General features: G+C 40.2%; 1 protein-coding gene across 1 annotated transcript in view; it reads right to left on the bottom strand.

The window, feature by feature from the left end:
* PPFIA3 (PTPRF interacting protein alpha 3) overlaps positions 1-20984 on the bottom strand; it is a 2479399-nt gene that overhangs the window by 749066 nt on the left and 1709349 nt on the right. The gene's annotated exons all lie outside the window — the stretch shown is intronic.

Below are 20984 nucleotides of genomic sequence, written 5' to 3'. Positions count from 1 at the left end.
AAAAAAAGAAAAATTCTCCTTGTTTCCCATCTTTCCTGACCTAGAGTAGTCCAAATACAGGCTTTGCTGTATTCTGGACTTTTGGAAAGTTCCTGTGTTGCCCATTTCCTTTCTTGGATAAAGGGAGGCTTCTTTGTTCACAAGTGGCAGTGGGGAGCTTGAAGCAGCCTATCTATCCCTGGAGGAGTGTTCCCAGCACAATAATCTGGTAGTCTATTGGCCGTTTTGGGCCAATTTCTAGCTCTTTCAAGTCCCCCTGTATAAAACCCACTTTGGCGTGGCTTTGCACGATTTTGCGTATAACGCAGCATCGGGCAGCGCCGCTTAATTGGGTTTAAACCATTCTCGGCTCCACAAAGTCTGCTCTTCAGTTTTTCCCTTAGAACTGATCTAGTTCTCATAATAAACACCCTATTCTCACTCTAAAGCCTGGCACTTGCTCACTAAAGCAATTATATAAGTCAGCACTAAAAAATTAAAAGCACTACACCCTCACAAACTCCCCTTGAGTACTTTGTTCCCCATTGGCCCTTTTTTCAATTATAAAGGAATTCCCAATACTATTCTAGCATGTCCAATGGTCAGTTGTCAATCTCCTCTCCGGTCCAGCTGGTGAATCTTGGAATCTTGAGGCAATGTTACAACTGCCTCATGTACACAGACAACCCTCTCCTCCTCCCAACAAATTCCAACACATGCGAGAGATGCAACCATATAGCCAAACTGGAGGCTAAGCTCTCTCAACTCAGTACTGGCGTAACCAGTCAGGAGGAGAAGGAAACCACACTCACTACAATTCCAGTCTCACATAGACCTACCACGACAGCAAACCAAACACATAAACACACAAAAACATACTCGGAGGCTCTAAATAAAAATCTGCCTAAGCAGCAGAGACCTCCAAAGCAGACACCCAAGCAACCGCTACCCCAAAACAAAACACATGCAACACATAGCTCACAAACCAGTGTGCCGAACAGTCACAGCCCTTAAGGCTAAACAACACACCTGATACACTTGTAATAGGTGGCTCTATCGTCAGGCACACTGACGTCCCGCTCACCAGGCTGAATAAGGAGAAGGTCACGGTGAGCTGCCTGTCGGGTGCTAGGATCCGCCACATAACACAAGCACTCAGGTCACTCCAAGGCAAGTACAAATATGACTCAGTCATTGTCCATGCTGGTGTGAATGACCTGAGACGTACCTCCCTGGACTACATGAAAAGAGACATAGAGGAGCTCTCTGACTCTGAGCATGTAGCCCAGGCCGGTATGACCCTGACCTTGAGTAGCATCTTACCCTCACCAAGAATGATGCCACAATATGAAGACAAGATGATCAATTTCAACAACTGGCTTAAGTATTGGTGTCATTCAAAGGGGATCCAATGTCTGTCTGCCTGGGATGACATGCTCGACAAGCCACGATGCTTCGCTAGGGATAGCTTGCACCTGTCACCCCTGGGCTTTCAGATATTGGCAAAGGCTCTTGCCACCCCCATAGTGCCTTTTTTAGGCAAGGCTCAAAAGACAAACCCACCTCCATAGGTATCATAAGGGATAAGAAACTAAGAGTAATGCTACTCAATGCCACAAGTCTAAACCTCAAGATGCACGCACTCAAAACTCTCCTTAGCATGGAGAACATCGATATCTGTGCAGTAACAGAAACCTGGTTCAAGGCTCCCGAGAGTACCCCAGCACTACCAGGTTATACCTCATACCATGTTTTTCGGCCCCAAAACTTGGACCGAACCACAAAAGGAGGGGGAGTATCAATATTCGTCAAAGATACCCACACCTCCAGGTTGGTGGCACAGCACGAAGCATCAGAGACTATCCATGTGCAACTAACAGAGGGTAAAACTGCCTTCCAGTTTATAGCCTGCTACAGACCACCCTCCCAAACCCAGGAACCCCACTCGGCCTTCTTGAGAACATTGGAAAATATGAAGGTCTCTCCAAACACCATTATATTGGGCGACTTCAACTACCCTAACATAGACTGGGAGCATTACTCTAGCTCCAACACCCTAGCCCGAAGGTTCCTAGAAGTTATAAACTCAAATGCTATGGAACAACTTGTTGCCACTCCCACAAGAGGGGAAAACATACTGGACCTGATCATTACCAACATGGGGACTCTATGCTCCAGACCAGAAGTGTATCCCTCACTGGTAAGATCAGACCATAAACTAATCTCACTAGATATTCACATCCTGACCCCAGCCTCTGCCCTGAAAACCACAGTGAAAAATTTCTCTAAAGCAAATTTCACACTCCTCAAAACCGAGGTGGAATCCTTCAAAGCCCCTGGGCCTGTGGAAAATATGGCCCAGGCCCAGACCGCAGAATCCTTTATAAACACATTCTATGAACACCTTCAGAATGCATGGATCATGCAATCCCAAATAAAACAAAGACCCAATCCTCCAAAGTTAGGCGTCCTGTCTGGTGGACCCCAGAAATAAACAAACTATACAATAGAAGGAGGAAGCTACTACATGATAGAGCAAAATCCCAAAAAGGGAAGGCATCTCTGATCAGTATTAGCAAAAAACTACGGGCACTCATAAAATCGTCTAAGGCCAGCTTCGAGAGAAAAATTGCACAGGACACTAAGGATAATCACAAGGCTTTCTTTAGTTATGTTAGGAACCTGGGTGGGAATTCCCAGATATGCTCAGAATTAGTCCAAAATGACAAAAAATACACCGAACCCACAGACATTGCCAACATCCTAGCTGACAAACTCCCCCCCCTTCCCCACCAAAAGGGCAAATATCTATCCCAGCAGAGTGCTGCCCCCCTGACATCTCAGATGCTCAGGTAAGAGCCGCCCTCTCCAAAGCAAAAAACACAGTATCAATGGGACCAGACGGTGTCCCGGGCTGCGTCCTACATGAACTCCAAGAAGAACTAAACCCAAACATAAAACTACTGTTCAATCTCAGCCTTACTACAGGCTATGTACCCAAAGAGTGGCGTACAGCAACAGTGGTCCCTCTCCACAAAGGTGGTGCCTCAACGGATCCTGGAAACTATCGCCCCATAAGCCTGACTAGCTTGGTCTGCAAAGCTATGGAAAGGATCATCACGGACCTCATAAATAAAGATATTGGGGACCTACGGACACCAGATCCTACCCAGTTCGGCTTTGTTAAGGGCAGATCCTGCCTCTTAAACCTGGCTGATTTCTTTGAAACAGTCACCAAGGCCATTGACGAGGGGAAGGTAGTCCACACAGCCTACCTGGACCTTGCAAAAGCCTTCGATACAATACCCCAGTCGGGCATTATAGATAAGCTCACCAGCTTAAATATAAACCCCTATGTCACTAGATGGGTTACAAACTGGCTCAAGGACAGAACCCACATGGTTAGAATTGCTGGAGCCATGTCAGACTCCAAACCAGTTACAAGTGGCGTCCCACAAGGCTCAGTCCTGGGACCTCTCTTGTTCAGTATATACTTCTTGGAGGTACAGGCTAACACGGAAGGACTGTGGCTGACCAAGTTCGCAGATGACTGCAAACTGGGCACCAAAATCGACTCTCCAGCCGACACAAGCATCCTACAAAAGGGCCTCATAGAAACAGACAACTGGTGCCAGAGCCATGGCCTCAAGCTAAACGCCAAAAAGGGTATAGTCATCCCCTTTGGCAAAAACAAAGTGCCCACAAATTACCACATAGGTGGTAATCCATTAAGTACGGAAGAAGTAATTAGGGACCTGGGGACCCAAGTTGACAGCAATCTCTCATTTGACAACCACGTGGCCAATGTGGTTAGAAAAACATTTTATATAGCCCACCTAATCATGAGGGGATTCACATCTAGATCAGGGGAGGTCATCGTGCCTCTTTACTTATCCTTCATCAGGCCCATAATTGAGTACAATGCCCCTTTTGGGATGTACCTTACCAGACACCTGCAGCAACTGGAAAGACCCCAAAAGTACCTCACCAAGAGGATCAAAGGGCTCAAACTGATGCCATATGCTGCCCGGTTAAAGAAACTCCATCTCTACCCAGTGGCATACCACCTGCTCAGAGGCGATCTGTGCCTAACGTATAAAGCCATGTCCAACCCGGAATTAATGGACACGCTGCACCTCAGAAAATCCAAATCCCATCGAGCTACGTGCTCGAGAGACTTGAACCTCAGCACTGAAATAAGGAGGACATGTTGGAGGGACAGAATCATAACCCAGAGGCTCCCTTCACTCTGGAATAAAATCCCAGTCCAGGTTAGGCAGAGTCCCTCATTGACTCTCTTCAAGAGGAATCTTGATGAGTGGATGGGAGATAGGTTTACCCCGGGTATCACTTCTGTGTCACTGTTAGACAGAGGCACAGTATACTAACCTCGAAAAAGGGCATAGCAAAATTCATTTAAAATGGGTGGCAAAAGCCAAACACACTCTGGCTAGGCTTATAAATGCCCTAGGGCAGATAGCCTAGTATGAACCTATGAACCTATGTAAAATCCAAAGGCTACTCAGATAACCAATCATTATAATTAGTCAGGAGTGGAGAATGCATGTTATAGAATGCATTTTTTTTGTTATGCTATATAAATATTATTTTGAGACCACTGATTTATGTATATGCACCTAAATGCCATTAATATCACTTGCATAGCTTATCTCCCTAGGCCACCACTGAAAAGTGGCAATTTTTTGCCCAGACAAACTACCTCAGTAAATCAGTGGAAATAAATAAAATAATATACAAATGTGAAAAATGCCTCAGATGGGACGTGAATCCAAGTCCTTTAAAATATTGTTTCGGTTACACTACCTGTAGCATTACAAGAGACATCCGAATCTAGCTCATCTATGCACATGAAGTTTTTTCAGTGCCCAACTCAGCAACTCATTCTAGTCACCTAGGAATATGACATACATGCCATACTACTGTGTGACTAATTTGTGACAAGTAGGTATTTACGCAGTCACTTAGCTGTGCACTAACACAGATGAATGTGCTCAGGGATGATTATGTGTCAGCTGTCACTTCAGCAGTAGAACTGACAGCATAGCCAAAATTACATTCTGAGGGGTTTGGTTTCAAATTGCACCCAATACACTTATTTCCCATTAGTTTTGTATATGTTGTATAATATGGTTTCCAGACTCAGAGGTGACTGTATTTAGAAGTAATTAGTTTCATCGCCACAGGGCTGTACGCTAAGAGAAACTGCTGTGCTCAGATGCAAACAGCTTTCAACTACCTGAGTGCTGCAGCTGGTACTGTAGCTACGATACTACTGAGGGCATGAGGTACCTCACCAGCTGAGGCACTTGTCTTCTTTCTTAGTTCTGTTTCTGCATATTCTGTAATATGCAGATCTCACCTCCTGCGTGACGGTAGTAAGTAATTATTTATGTATCCATTAGACCAGGCATTAAGTAAAATTAATGTGCTTAGGGACACAAAGGTCTCAATGACACAGCTGGCAGAATATCTGGGACAGTTCTAGTTACAGCTGAGTCACAATTCTTTCTCACTTTTGTTGATAAGTGTTGCATAACATGTACACCACATTCTCAGGTGAATGTGATGAGCAACTGTTTGTGTAACAGCTGATTTAAGCTTCAGAAAGATTTGCGGGTTCAGAGGCAAACAGGTCACAGCTGCTACAATACAGCAAAAGACATTGTAATAAAAAGTATATTCTGAGGGCCTAGGTTTGAGCCCCCAATAATAAACTTAAATCTTTCTCCTTCGTGTTTGCATGTGCTTTGAGACATGCAAACCACATTCACAGAAGTTTGCAATGAGTACTTGCTTGTTAAAGTCCAGCCGAAATAGACTGAACTGGAAAAGAAAATTGACTAAGTTTGCAAAGAAGTTCCTCAGGGATGAAAATGCAGCTCTGATTTATCGATGAGCTCTTATCAAGGAGTTCCAGTCTGATAACTAAGGGCTAATACTGTGAAAGTTCACTGACAGGGTCAGGTGGCAGGGTGGCAGGCACATATGAAGCACAATATTAAAGATATACATAAGGACTGTTTTTTTGTCCAAGGACATTGAGAAAGGCAGAACTGGCACTCAGGAGAGCCAGTTAGTGAATTATGGGCAAAAGGTGACAGCACTCTGCCACCTAGAGACACTGTAAGTAGAACTTTTAGTTACAGAGGGCTGGAAACCTGAAGGCAATGTTTGGGAGTTTTAATAATAAAATCATGCTCATTTACAGAACACAGTATTCTTTATACTAATGAATGAAATGGCAAACTGGTGATCTGCCAATGTACTCTGAAGAAAGGTAGACACGGGAGCAATGGACAGACCACTATCACTGCTGAAAAAAAAACTGGTCTGCACTGGGTAGAAAACTACAGCATGTGGATGGGGAGTTTGCATGTTTAAGCTACATTTAAAGTTTTAAGGACATTGTTTGCTTCTCATATGGAAACCATGGGGTGTGAATTGCAGGTGACTGCTTCTGCTGAATTACATCACATATTAAAAAGGTATGCCAGCTCATTAATTAAAATTAGCTTCTTCATACTGAGTGCAAACACATTTTACTATTATGTACAGCCAAATAAAATTATATTGGTAAATGCTGACATTTTAGGTTATTGTTAACAGTCAGTACTCACACGTACTAACAGCATTCTGATGGTACTGTAATAACATTTTCTGACTGCTAAGAAACTAAACAAAACTGAGCACCAAGACACGTGAAACAAATGAGCTATATATAAAACTTAAATGATTTTAAGGTACAAGCCCTCCTATATGTTCACTTGCAGCAAACTGCTGGAAGCAGTACCAGCTAATTCAACATCATATGAACCTCATATTCAAAAATTTATAAGAATGCTATATCTACAATATAACACATGAAAATTCTGTATGAGTTCAAAACTAATTAGTGACACAGACCTCTTTTCAGGTTGTTTTTGTTCCGTTTCACTGTAGGGAACCACTCTCTCCTTAGTTTCATTTAACAACAAACAAGCCACCCTGGTGGAATCAAAAAATCAACAGGCTCTTCGTCAGAAGGAAGAAAATAATGGCAAAAATTAGGAGGTGCAGCACCCAGCAGGATAAAAGCACTCTCATCAAACTAAACAAACAAATTAGAGAACAAATAAAGTTTACCAAAGCCAAATTTGAGGTAAAATTTGGCCTCCAGGCTAAGGACAACCACAAGGCATTCTTTAGCTGTGTCTGCAACCTCAAAGGCATTACACAATTGTGTGCGGAGCTCATTGTAAATGGAGCCACCTATACTAAGCCAGAAGATATTGCAAACCTCCTGGCTGATAAAGTCATCTCCAACTTTAACCCTCTCTCCCCATCAACCTTTCCTCAGGAAAAAACATCAAATATAACTCCCCCTGCTATCACTAGGGAACAGGTCCTTAATGTTCTCTCTAAGACCAAGAACACTGCATCAATGGGCCCAGACAATATCCCAGGATGCCTTCTAAATAGCATGAAGCATGACCTATCAGGCCCTCTGGAATTGCTACTTAACTGCAGCCTCCAAACAGGCTTCGTGCCTCATGAATGGAGAAAGGCAATAGTCATCCCTCTGCACAAAAGTGGGCCATTTACAGACCTTGGAAACTACAGCCCCACAAGTCTCACTAGCCTTACATGCAAAGCCATGGAAAGACTTATCATGGAAATGATCAGTAATGATATAGTAAACCTCCAGACACTGGACCCAACCCAATTTGGTTTCATCAAGGGCAAGTCATGCCTACTCAACTTGGGGGACTTCTTTGATAAGATCACCAAAGCAATGGATTAGGGCAAAATGGTCACACTGCCTTCCTTGACCTGGCCAAGGAATTTGACAAAATACCCCATCAAGGCATTGTTGACAAACTCAAGAGGTTAGGTACAAACCATTATGTCACCAGGTGAATAGTCAAATGGCTCACAGACAGGACCCAGGAAGATAGAATTGGGGATTCCACCTCTACATAGAGGCCAGTCACAAGTGGAGTCCCTTAGGGATTGGTCCTTGGACGGCTCCTGTTTGGCATTTACTTTTCTTAAGTCAAGGTCAATGTGAATGGTCTCTGGATAACTAAATCTGCAGATGATTGCAAATTAGGAGCTGTCATTGAACACAAATGTTCTCCAGGAAGGGCTGACATGGACAAACAACAGGTGTCAAAGCCATGGACATTAACTAAATGCCAATAAATGCATACTAGTATCTATCAGGGAGTCATCCACCCCTGGTAACTATCATATTGACAACACACCCCTTAGAGTTGACCCAGTAGTCAGGGACTTAGGGACACTCACAGACAGCAGTTTAGCCTTTGACCATCATGTGTCTACAGTAGCTAGGAAATCATTCTATGTTGAGCAATTTATAAACATAGATATGACATCTAGGTCTAAGGAAGTCATTGTTCCACTGAATTCGCCATTCATCAGACCTATCACTGAGTACAATGCCCCCATTATTATGCACCTAATCAGGCATATCCAATAACTGGAACATCCACATAGGTCCCTTACTAAAAGAATACAGGGCATAAGTAAAATGTCCTCTGCAGAATGCCTCAAGGCCCTATCCCTGTATTATGTCTCCTACAGGCTTGTTGAGGGGAGATCTATGCCTGGCATACAGGGCATTATCAGACCCCACTCTGACGGACCTCTTGCATATTATTCACAAAATAAACAGCACCAGAGTCACCTATTCTAATGACTTGAACCTTGCTTGTGATATAAATAGGACTTGCTGGAGAGACAGGTATACATCCCAGAGACTATCTCTGGAACAGGCTCCCCAACCATGTGAAGTAGAGTTCCTCCCTAACTCAATTCAAGTGCAACTTGGACAATGGATGGGGAACAGGAAATTCTTCCCTGGTTTGGCACATATGTCTCTAATGGATACAGACACCCTGTAAATGGTTCGTCTCCCAGACTACTGCTTGTAAATGTTTCATCTTCCAAGCCCCTGCTTACACTTATCAAGTTTATCAGAATGTGTCAGAGATTTGGGATGCATGGCTAGGCTTAAAAAGGTCCTTGTGGTTGGTAGCCTAGTAAACACCTATGAACCTAGGAACTACAGAAAGGCAAAGTTTAGCTAATGATAGAAGACAACAATTAAAAGTCTTTTTAATATGTTGGATGTATGTTTATTGCATGCTCCTAATGCCTCCTTACGGGGTTCTGTGTGTTGTAGTCACATCAAGCAATGTCATTTTTGTCTGGAGGCTGAATGCTTTTCAGAATTATGGCTGTGTCACAGTAAATCAGTACAGTTAATGAAATATTATTTCTTTTTTTGAAGATGGGACTAAGACTTTTTTGCACTGAGACACATTTATGAATGCTTGGGTTTGGTTGGTATAACTGCAAGCAGTTGTTTACCTGACCAACTAATTACTGAAGCATACTGGCTTGTGAATTATCTACTGTCAAATGTTAACACCTGCTGTCATTTATTCACCACGTGCTGGATGGCAAAAAAGGTCTTTTATGGTCAAGCTGTGCACCTTCTCATTCTCATTATGTTGATTATTTGGTGAACCAACATATCAAATATTAAATTGTGATGTGGATCTCCACCCAGAGAAAAAATTCTACTGTATCAGCAAAGAGAATAAGGCTACTGATGACAGCATTGTTGTAGACAGAAAGTTGCTGGCGGTCTTTACAAGCTGTGTTTTGATGACTGGGTGTGAATAGTTGGATGTGTAGATGACCAAGTCATTAGCATACAGCATGAGGAGCATGTGAGGGAGATTGGCAGCTAAGATGTTTATGAGGAAGGAGTATAATACAGTGGAATAGAATGGAGCCTTTAGGAACACCTTTGGTAAGAGGGGCTGAGGGACAGGTGGGGGATCCTATATGAACTGTAAAACTTTCATTTTATAGTAAATCTGTGTAACAAGAGAGATCTTGACTGCTGATATCTGATATAATCAGAGCCCTAACCAGTACAGGGTGACCTATCAGATTAAATGCTTTGGTCATGTCAATAAATATGGAACCTGTTGGGTTGCATTTCACAGTAAGGATGTATAAAGCAGTCATTATACTCATCCTTGACCAGAAGCCATTTCTGTGGACAGACCGATGAGCATTTTTGACAGTCTTGTAACTGAGACTACACTAATTTTTTGAGGAGTTTACATAATGTGGGTAATATGGAATGGGGCCTAAAGTCATTTGAAAGTCTGGTTTGGAAGTTTTGGAAATGAGGCTGATTGCTGCTCATTTCCTAAGTGATGGAATAACACTGTTTAACAGACACAGACTGTAGAGGTGATATATAGGAGTAATTGTGTGGTGTTTGCAAAGGACAGTGAACCAAGGATCCACATCATCAGACCCTGTGGGAAGCACTGATAGAGATTTCATGGAAAAATTATCAAAGACTTTTTTTCTTTATTCTTTTAAAATATAAGTAGGGGACAGTAAGTGAAAAGGCTGGGTGCATCTGGTGGAGGATGCTCATCTAGAGTGGGAGAAGAATTTTGGGGAACTGTACAAGGAACTCTGTGGCAACAGCACTCCAGAGCAGCAAGACATAGCTTCCTGTAATAATGGGTTTTAGGGGTGCTGCATTCAGTAACTTTATTAACAGACATTAGAGAATGGGAAAACTGTACATCAGCACCATGATTGGAGAATGAACGTCCACCATTATTTTACTCTTGCTAAGCAGGATTTCTGCTGTTTAGTGTGTGTAAAATATATTAAAAAAAGAAAGCAAAATAAACAAAAGTGTGTGTGTGTGTTTATGTCTGTGTGTGTGTAAGTGAATGCGTGCATACGACTGAAAGTGAGATTGATCAAGACATTATTTTACACTTGCTAAGCGACACTTTTGCTGTTTAGGGAGTGTAAAACTAAATAAAACAGATACAGATAAAAGTGTGTGTGTGTGTGTGTGTGTGTGTGTGTGTGTGTGTGTGTGTGTGTGTGTGTGTGTGTGTGTGTGTGTGTGTGCGTGTATATGTTTCTGTGTGTGTGAATGCGTGCTTGTATGCATGAAGGTAGGGTGGGTCTGAGTGAGAGAGACAGAGAGAGAGAGAGTGTGAAGAGTGAGAACGATCCAATATTGGCAGCAGCAGCAGCATTCAGGAGGTTTACGTACCTCTCACCTCTTAGATCCAGTTAACTGAATAAAACCTAAAAAAAGGGGGAACAAAAACTCAAAACAGGAACATATTCCTGTTAAAAAAGATCACAAAGTTGCTTCAATAATAGGACTTAGTTAATGTTAGCATGCATTTTCTGAATTGCAAGTGTCTGTGTGTGTGTGTGTGTGTGTGTGTGTGTGTGTGTGTGTGTGAGAGAAAGTGAGATTGATGGAACGCTGGCAGCAGCAGATAAGAGGTTTGCAGTACCTCTCAACCTTTTAGCTTAATAAATCTGGATAAAGCCTGAAACAAAGGGGGAACAAAGGCTCAAAAATGGAAACCGATTTTAGATGTTGTACTTTTAAAATTAAAAAGCAAGTTAAATAATAGGATTTGTGTTAACATGAATTTTCTGAAAGAAATAAAGTCTGAAAGTCAAGTGTATGTCATTACTTAGTGACTTCAATCCCCAATGACTGGCAAAAAACCATTTTAGCAGTAAGGGATCAAAAAATACAGCAAATATCTAAATATGTTTTAAAATAATATATTTTGGATGTAAAATGCTTCGTCTATCACCATTTACATATACTACAGCAACTTTGAAACATTAGGTGGAGGAAATATTTTACATCAAAAATATAGTGAAAAAAATAATATAGTAATAAAAAAATATAAATAAGTAAGTAAAACAGAACAATGTTATAGACAGCCTATTCTCTAAGCACAATAATGCCATCCATGGTGTGTGTGCTAATGTGTAATTCATTCCCTTTCAGGGGTATACAGACCCACCACCAACATCTTTGGGCAGGCATTAATTAAACACTGACGCACGCCCTGTCAGGCATTATTGCTTGTGAGTTGTACCAAGGGTAGGACAGTGGATGTGGTCCCACCCTAGATGCAAGCAATGAGGAGGGGTGCACTGTTGGTGAACAATGCAGCTGTCCCCAGCTCAAGGTGTTAGGGGACACAATCAGCACATGTCAATGGGGTGGTAGTACAGTACTTGCACTTACAAAAAGAATGCTGACACTGTATTTGTGGTCATGGCTGAATGCAGCCCGAAGTATTCCTTCATGTTTAGTATTTTAAGTGGAACAAGTGATTTGCCACAGTTTCAAAGCAGGAGCGAGGACATTTTGTTGGTCCAGAACTCTGAGAGGACATCCTGAATTTGATAAATAGCTTGCGTGCCGGAGCAACTGTGAAGAGTTGGGTGGAAAGTAGAAAAGTTTTGTTGGCCCACCTAATGCAGGTGGAACAGTGAGGATTTCACCTATAATTTAACACACCCCTGCGATGGGGACAGAGTTGTAATAATGTGGCAGACTGGCATTAAAAAAAATTGCATGGGGCAGCTGAAGCTAAATGATACTATGTGAGGTTATGAACATATCAGTAACTCTGCTCAGTTGGGGCATTCAAAAAAAAAATCCTGGTGTGCAGGACAGCATACATGTAACACCACCAGCCACTCCACTCCTGTTCACCTCTCTTTCTCTAACTACAGGTGAAGCAGTCCATGCTTGGCGAGGAACATTATCAGGGACATTAAGTGGAAAAAGAACAATGGGAACTGAACTCGAGCAGCTGATGATCATCTGAAGGACATGCACAGAGGGCCAAAAAAAAAAAAGGCAGTTAAGTTCCCTCAATACAAAACAGTAGCAAGACCAGATCTGAACTATACCAAGTCAAAAATTCTACTTCTATGCAGGGTCAGAATCATAAGCCAGAACTCTGCCAAACAACAAACTAATACAAATGAGAACTGATTATGAAAATGCCCATGTAACATATTCATTTTTGAAATGATATGCGAAATTACAGCTTTGTTCTTGAACACTGTACCCTCGTTCACATAAATCAGTTATATTCCTTTCAAACCTTTCCTAGTTTAGTAATGAATTCACCAACAGGTTTATGTAATGGCCATATGACGTTACTTACTTGATTTTAGACAGTTCTAATTTCATTTCAATATTACTTTCGCCAAGTCTTCAGTTTCACAAATGTTAACATCTTTCATTATACCCCTATCCTTTTCTCCACAGCCATCTTTATATTTCTACCAACACATCTTCATCATTCCTCTTTTTATTGTACAACAATTGATTACATCTCCTTTCACGGATGTCGGGAGGCATACGCACTGTACTGATTTCAGTACAATTTATTTAGGAGGGGGTAACTTTTTTAATTAAAAAAACAGCGTGACTCCTTTAAGTTACATTTACATACCAGCCAGTCGGAATTGAGCTCACATACCAGCCAGTCGGAATGACATCATCAGGTCATGTCCGGCTGTCTGCGATTTGGAAATGTGCATAGCTAATCGCAAATGGATTATCGCTGTGGAAGGTGAACGGTTTATCAGGTAAGGGGTTCTTGTGTGTGAGCGGGAAATGTGCATAGCTAATCACAAATAGATTATCGTTAAGGGATTAACAGGTAAGGGTGTGTGGGTGTGCATGCATGTGTTTTGAATAGTTGAGTAATATTTTTATCATCTTTGGTGATAAGTTGTTTTGTAGTGTCTCCTTGTTATCTATATGCTAGTAAAATAGAAGCAGTTTTATTTTTTTTATCCGGACCTTCCAGGTTTTGTCTTAGTTTCATGAGTTGTGCACTTGCTAAGGATAGCCACGGTGTAGGATTGGCTTTCACTCTTTATTACAAGGGGGGATAGTTTGTTTAAAAGGTTTTATTGAACTTGAACAGCACCATCTAAGGGGGGAGTCTTTACTAACTCCCAGTTAAGGAGGTATAGTCAATTAATAAGAGTCTTTGTGAAAAGTAGCATGTTGTCTTATCAGGCAGTAATGATGTGTTTTTGGGTTGTTGCTTTGGTGCCATACGGCTTAGAAAGGTAAGCGATCACTTAAGCCGTCTAACAGAGTTCCACAGGATTAGATTTTATTTGAAAAGGATGTTAAGATCCAATCAAAAAAGAACTATAGGTCAATCTCATTAATCAAGGATGAGTGAAAATGCTATGCACACATTTTTAGCAGGAAGAACAAAGCCAATGTTAACACCTTCAAATTAGCAAGACTTGTGAAGGAATCTTTTTACCACTAATGCATTTTGAAAGGTTTACAAATAACAAAGCTACAACAGATTTGGGCTGTCTGATTTGATTTGTCTACTTACTATTTATTTAGGCTAGTCTAGAGGGCCATGGCTTTTCTGGCCTTTTTGAAGAGACAATTAAAGTGCTATATCATTTCACACATTTAAAAACTACTGACATGCTCTACATTGCCCCCTCCTTTTACCCTAACTAAAGGTACTTGACAGGCAGCCCCCTGTCCCCTTCCCTTTTCCTACTGTGGGTAGAGACCTTGGCCAGATATATACAGTAGGTAACACCATGTCTGGAGGGAAAGTTGCAGGGACAGAGGAAAAGATCCTATTATAACAAGACAATAACTGATAACTTGAGCAATGATATCTTTGTAGTGGGCAGACTGACAGATTTTATGAGGACTGTAAACAAATAAGTTTAAAAAAGAGATATTTTTTTCTAATCAATGCAATGACTTTCTAAATGCTAATAAATAACCCTCAGGTCCACTTACTGTGCTAAAATAAAGCCCCCTAAGGGATTGGCTGTTCACAAATGTTCGCACTTGCACTTGAATCTGGTTATCTCTCTCACTGTTGGGTACACTCAACAACACTGGATATTTTCCTTCCTCAGGGGCTCACATATTCTAGCAACTTTCCAAAATTATACAAGCAATGTTTAAAAACGTGTCCCTGGTTTTTGGGCTTTTGTCCCCCCCCCCCCCAATAAATGTTGTCTTTTTCCAGATTTCTTGTGCTGCAAAGTTCAGAGATACAGCTGTGTCGAGTACATTTAAAGTTTAGTGCTGCTTATGCTGAGTCTGCTTGTACTGTTAATAGCACAAACAGGTAGTGTTACTTGCTTTTGATGCCGAAGGCTGTGGGTTCTTCTCCCATAGTAGGTAGATGCATTGCTGATACTGTACTGTGTTGTAAAGGGGGTGGACGCTGTTGTCCTTTTTGGTGAAGATATCTAGTAGTTACTATGAACCTGTTATCAGTTTGCCATCCATTCCCTATTGCAATATTACTAGTGTATCATTTTTTTTAATGCAACATAGGCAATTTACTCCTCAAGGGCAACAGGCACTTTATTTGTAGATGAAACCATGAAATATAAAGTTGTTTGCTAGCAGCAGCCTCTTCATTAGTTACAGATTTCTTTAATGTGGAATTATGTAGATGGCTTTTACTAGTTCAGAGATTGTGCATATTTACTGATACTGGTGGACTGTAGAAGTTTGAGTAGACTTTTATGATGGAAATGTTCTGAATTGGGCTGTTTTGTCATGATTGGTGCATGCATTTTGTTTCATTGTTTACTGGAAAAATGTTCAAAACAATAAACTTAAAACGCTCTCCAACAACTATACTGTATTGTACAAGGAATATAAATTAATTATAAATATAATTTAATACAATCAGGAAGGTGTATCAAAGAGCACGTGTATGTTTCATGTGCAAGGGGCCTATGATTTGAAAACAGCCCAAAGTTAATCTTTATCTGCCACTGGCAAAATGTATTTTCTTTGAATGTGGGTTTCAATGCTGTTTCAATGAATGTGAGTTTCAAGGGCAGAGAAGTTTTAATGCTAAGTCTAGTTTCATTGTGAGATTGCATTGCTTTGTTTAGCAGATATTTATTGGTGTTCGTGCTGTAAAATGCAAAATAAAACTTTTCTGGCTAATCATTTAGGAATGAAGTCACTAAATAATGACCAACGTTAAGTTTCAGACATCATAATCTTCAGAAAAATGCATGCTAAAGCAAGACCTGTTATTCTATCAACTGTCTTAAGTTTATACAAGAGCAATTTTTAGTACTGTTTGTATGTTCCCCCAATATATTTGGCCATGTCCAGATTTCCTGCATTAAGAGGTTGAGAGGTATGTGCAAATAAATTGCTATATAGAATTAGGAATATCCAAACCTCTCAACTGTCCCCAGTTTTGGCTCAAAATGTTGCTCTCCCCCTAATAATCCCTCCGCAAAATAGCAATTTGGAAGAAAACGTGGATGGTTTACAATTATAAATAACTGTAATGATCAGAGTTATACATTACTTTTATTTCAGAAATGCATGTAGATTCTCTAATTTTGTCAGCTGCTCAGTGCTCATATTAAAATGGTGTCCCTTCTTTGACAGGTTCCCAGCTGTATTGTCTGGCAATTTTATATTTTTGCATCACATTTTTGGTCCGTTTTTCATAAAATTGTGGTTTTCTGGCAAATTAGTGGCAAATCATTAAAGACTGAAGTTAGAAAATAATGGCAGACATTTGAGTTTCAGATTTCATACCTTTCAGAAAATTCATACTAATGCAAGACCTACTACTATTCTATTATCTTTCTAAGTTTATAAGAGCAATATTTAAAATAAATGTCCTTATTTTTGGGCCTTTGCCTCAGTTTTATTTATGAGTTTGTTACTCTAAGAGGTTGAGAGGTGTGTGTGTGTATGAGGTAGGTAGTATACCTCACAACTGTCCAAATTTTGCAGAATGTCCAGATTTTTGCCCCATATTTTTTGTTTGTTCCTCATAAATTGTGTGATTTTCTAGAAAATCATTGAAGGCTGAAGTTGCTAAATAATGACAGACATTTGAGTTTCAGACTTCATGTCCTTTAGAAAAATTCATAATAGCACAAATCCTGTTATTCTAGCAACTTTCTCATACTAGCACAAATCCTGTTATTCTAGCAACTTTCTAAGTTCACGAGAGCATTATTTAATATCTGTCCCTGTTTATTTTAGGCTTTGTCCATATTTCTTGCACTAAGAGGTAGGTAGGGGTGTGTGTGTGAATGAAACACCCAAGTTAGGGGTAGCAGGTGGTTAGTAATTTACTCAAGCTCAAAACCTGTACCTTAGTTACAGAAAACAAAAGCCTGAATCCTCTACCACAACTACCATGCTGCATTTTTCAAAGAACTGACTTTCAGGTTCATTTTCAAGTCAAGGAACCGAGTTTGAGTGAATCTATATTATATTACTGAAGAGGCATTACAGCAAATGCCTTTTCATCGACACTAAAAGAGCGAACCGTGAATTACGAGAATGGCCGTAGCTTAGCTGGGGAGGGGGGTAGCAGTTTGACAGCTGTGAGTACAAATTTGAAAATCCTAGCTACGCCCGTCTCCTTTTCCATAACACACAGACTATTACGATCAATATCATGTCCCGTTTATCAACTTCACATTTATCTTTTTCATATTTCACATTCGATTCTCAGCTGGAGCGCCTTCTGTGTGGAGTCTGCATGTCCTCCCCGCAGTCGAGTGGCGTTCGAAAGACATGCGTAGAATGGGCGTGCCTTCACTGAAGGTTAGGCGTCGAGCTGGCACCTCAGCACCCACAAAAAAATCTACTGCCAATCATTAGTGGACTGGAGTTCCGCTGTGGCGACCCCTAACTGGGAAAAGCCGAAAGAACAACATTACTTTCACCGAGTTGTTTGCATGATTATGCTGACTACTTATTAGTCCACTCTCGACCTTTTTTGTAATGCACAGTTACTAATTCCTGCAAACGCCTGGACCATGGCTCTAAAAGGCCCTTGGGCCCATTTGCTTATCCAGTTAACCATTAATTAAGATCTTTGGATAAACTATAGATAAAAAAACAGGCAAGAACAAAAGTATTGCTTGAGAAAAACATCACACTTAAAAACATAATCTAACTTTTCGGAAGGCAACCAGTAATCAACACAATCACAAGTCACTCCTCAAAAAGAAATTATGTAAGCCTAATGGAAGTAACACACACACACAACACACATACATATGCACGCACTTCTCCTAACAAACAATAAACCACTCCACTACATATTGGAACCAAGCCATACTGGGTCAGTACTAAGATCTAGGATACAAGTCACTACTGTACTGGTAGTACTGCTGTAACAGTCATCGTTAGCCAGTATACTAGTGTGTCATTGTACACTACTCTCCACTCCCTTAAGTGGGTGATAAAGTACAGTAGAGTCGATTATCCAAACATCAACTATCTGAACCCAATCTTCCAAAGTTTTTGGGTAGGAAAAATCATAAATTCTGAATATGTAAACATTACACGTATTTGCTTGTGTATGTTTTTTGAGCTTGCAGCCTGCTCGTGTGTGAAAAATATTCTTTATTGTCCACTGGAATCGCTGAATGGTTGAAAAGTGTATTCCCTGGGTGCAAAAAAAACCAAGATTTTAGAAGTTTTTTTATCCACTTCAATGTATGTTTGATTATCTGAACTACAGTAGGTCCCAATTAGTTCAGATAATTGACTCTACTGTAAGAGTATGAATGTATGCATAACTACATCTCTCCTTCTGCATATTTGTGTATGTGTGTGTACCCATGTGTGCAAACAATTATATGTCTCTGTAAGTGAGTGTAATGTAAAGTAAAGCAGCTCAGATAAGGGCATCTAATTAGTTGAACAAAGTTATGATCAGATAATCATATGTATGTGTAGCGGTTGTCCATATGTGCCTATATATTTCCATGTGCATGTGTATGTCTTTCTGTATGTCTATTTCTGCCTTTTTATATGTGATACAAACAAATACACCACACACAAGACATACATTATATTTACTTGTTCATTAAGCAGGTAATGCAGTGAGGATCAGATAATTGGGATGTTAATCAGACAAGCAGATAATGAGATCAGATTGCAGGATCACTTTACTGTATTCATCAATTAAATCTTTTTTCAGTTCTACAGACTGCTGTTCTTGCTCTCATATTTTTAACCCCTTTATGAAACTTCCAGCTAAGGTGTCAATGTCCTGGGAAAGTATGCATGATGGGTAGTGCAAGGTATAGATCACATGCACAAGGCCTAAGGGGTTGGCAATCTGGTGCTACAGATGAATTAATTTTTTACTGTACTTCAAAGTATATGAAAACCTTCCCTGGAAAAGAAAGATCAGAGCAAGATTATGGGTGAAAAACAGCTATAATTCATGGCTAACATAGCAAACATATACAGGGCAACAAGAAAAGCCATCACAGTAATCAGTGAAGTTATACACAAACATAACTCTTCTCCCCTCCCCTTCCAAAAGATTTGCAGGCTACTGGCTACAGTGAAGATGTTTTGAAAGAGCAGGCTGTATAATCCTGATACATACATTAATGACTAAGAACATGTTACAGATCGTACCCAGGAGATATAAAGAAATGTATTCTATTTTAAATGTGCGTTGATGAGTCCGCAGATCTGTGCACTTACCAAGAACAGTGACATCGCCATGGCAGTTGATGTATTATTCTTCCTTTTTCAGTAATGAAGAATTCCACTTAGCAGTCACTAAATATTAAACTAAACTGGAGCACTTTTAACTCACATACTGTGAAAGAACAGTATACAGACACCACACCAAGAACATGGAATATTCTTTTTAATTGTACATTACAGCCACATAATTCTGCTGCCTTCTACTGGAAACAAAAAAGCAGACGTTGACATTTCATAAAATGATATGACAGTAATGAAACTCTTAGAGAAAGGAATAGACAATCTGTTACAAGGCCTAAAGGAATGCCTGGAGGAAGCATGTTCTCTTCTATATGTATTAAAAGTTTTCCCTGTACTTTCTACCTTGCCCTTTCTTCTGTTTGCACATGTGTACTGGGGAAAATATCTCAACTTAGCATTTCAAGTAAATTTTCATATTTCCAACCAGCAGTTACTTTAATATGAGCCACATGTTTTTTTAAATATTTTAATATTAACATCAAATGAGGCAACAATGTATATTTTAACATGGCAGGAAACTAAGGATAGAATTATAATTGTTATAAAACAAAAACCAAAGGAATGTTACATTCCGGTGTCATTGTTTACACTCTGGTTCTATGAGTTGCACCAACAGTATTTTATTTTAATATTCTTCTTCTGTTTATTTGGGGGGGGGACTGGAGGATTTAGAGCTGCATAACTCTTATAAATATGCTTTTACTGGATTTCTGAGAGCAGCAACAAAATACTTCAACACTTACACATGGAGGGACTGTGGCAGTGGGATTATTATCACTGCACAAATATCAGGATATGCGATTACAATGACTTTACAAAATGCCATTTCATTTTGTTTTATGGCGCTGCTGCTCTTCAGCTTTATGTAATTTTTTTGGCAATCGGGTGTAGGGATGGATACTGCTGTAGTGCATCCACAACTGCATCCAGCTAAATTCCTGCCAATACCCCAAAGATGCTCTTTGATGCACAAGTCTGTGAATAGCAGATCATGTTGTGTACCTTCATTTGTGTATGTACTGCATGCCTGGATCATTCAATTAAGTAGTAATGTATCACATCACTCCAGAGTGTTGGGGAATTGTTATGAATTGTGTAGGACTCTGGTATGTGGGTTTGGACTCTATACATTTCCTACGCAATTGAATACCATGCTTAAAAATCCTGTCTAATATTTCTAGAAGGTATGCTGAGCTCAACAGCAGATGGCCATTTACAAATAAAGTCATATATCAGAAAAAGCATTTCTATGGTTATGAGAATAAAATCACAGATGATTGGACTAAGTTGTTCAGGTTTCAGAGTTCATTAAGGGGAAAATATTAACATCTGGTCTTCCTCGTCTTAAAATGGTGCAGCCTTTTAGCATGAGTATTGAGGGAAAGGCATAATCAAACACACAACTTTGTACCAGTCTTGGCCAAAACATAGAGTGCTTCATACACATATGACACTGGAATTTGTATTTCCATTTTCATACTTCTATAGACTTTTTGATCCATTTGTATTAAAACTTTCTGACTGCAAATATTGTTTACATTAAAAATAAATTCTGGAC

The sequence above is a fragment of the Protopterus annectens genome, chromosome 9.part0 (assembly GCF_019279795.1).
Source record: "Protopterus annectens isolate FY-2018-M chromosome 9.part0, PAN1.0, whole genome shotgun sequence".
Taxonomy (NCBI): domain Eukaryota; kingdom Metazoa; phylum Chordata; order Ceratodontiformes; family Protopteridae; genus Protopterus; species Protopterus annectens.
This window is presented reverse-complemented; position numbering and strand designations above follow the sequence as displayed.